The following is a 1,385-nucleotide window of genomic DNA, read 5'->3' as shown; positions in this document are numbered from 1 at the left end:
TTTATTGTGTTTGTGTTGATGGGTGTGTGAATAGACGCCTCGAGGTGATGTTTTTATTCTGCCTTGGAGGGTGGAATTAGGACATCAAGCACACTTTCTTCCTCCATCATCTACCATTATCTTTCGTGGTCACCTCGATCTCATGGACTTCACGACTCGTGCTTTGAGACTCGGGGAAGTTTACGAACCCTCTTACTATGTTTTTATTATCTATCTTGTTGCATTCTATTGATTAGGCACATTGGGGGCAATGTGCATCTTTTAAGTGGGGGTGGAGTTCCGTGAACTTTGAAAAATGTTTGCATTTGTATGCTTGATTACCTATGATAGCTATGATTTTATTTTTAAGGACTTCCTAGCTTTGGTAGAATGATAGTTGTGAGTTGTGCTTTATTTGTGCTTGAATATAGTTCTGTATCATCTCTAGTGTACCTATATACATGTTCACGATTACTTCTACCTTTTACACTCCAACCAACCCATCATTATGATTTTGGCATTAATTTGTTAAATTCTATTTTCAATGCACTTTTAAGAGCTTTTGGGTTCCTTTATTGTTTGTACATGTGAAAAAAGAGAGTCTATGACAATATTCCTCTGCTAGTATAGCATGAATGCGTCTATGTAGACTGTATTCTAGTACGTTGGGTGGCCCTTGTGCCTAATTAGCATGTGCATCCTTCAGAAAGATAGTAAAAGTTTTTTGTGTAGTCTATGTTAGTCTGACTCAGGGAAAAAAAAGTGTGTATGCTTGTATATATGTGTGAAAGAAATGTAGTATCTCTCTTGTTCCCTTAAGGGTTGTTGCATAGTTACTTGAAAGTTAGAGTTTTATCAAGGAACCAGAGGACTCTTAATTGAGTACTGAGGATGTCTTTACTGTTTTAATGCCATTTTCATTTTGTGTAGGGTGAATGGGCATCCTGGGGTAATCCAGGGTGTGGAGGTCAAGGTGGGGGTTAGCATACACTTACAAGAGCACTCTAGATGAGATAGAACTATTATTACTGCACTATTTATTGAACATCTCACATCTTGATTTCTGTCCATTTGTGCTTGTGGAGTTCTTTACTATTGAGCTTGAGGTCATACATTTAGCCGTTTATCTTCTTGCCCCTGGTTTTCATGTTTCTTTGCTTAGGGACAAGCAAACACTTAGGTGTGGGGATGTTTGATAAACGTCTAAAAGTACGTATTTTGCATGTATTTGTTTGGTATTATTCGTTACATTTATTCATTGAACCGATGCCCTTTTGGTCTAAATTGTGTTATTTTTGCATTTCAAGCCTAATAGAAGCTTGGGGAACTCGGGCGATGCGATTGGGGATGAATTCGGTATCAAAACGGCGTTTTCAGGGGAATACTGTAGCACAGTACTGTAGTAG

This window comes from Dioscorea cayenensis, chromosome 20 (assembly GCF_009730915.1).
Source record: "Dioscorea cayenensis subsp. rotundata cultivar TDr96_F1 chromosome 20, TDr96_F1_v2_PseudoChromosome.rev07_lg8_w22 25.fasta, whole genome shotgun sequence".
Taxonomy (NCBI): Eukaryota; Viridiplantae; Streptophyta; class Magnoliopsida; order Dioscoreales; family Dioscoreaceae; genus Dioscorea; species Dioscorea cayenensis.
The sequence above is the reverse complement of the archived record's forward strand: the minus strand, read 5'-3'. Positions refer to the sequence as shown.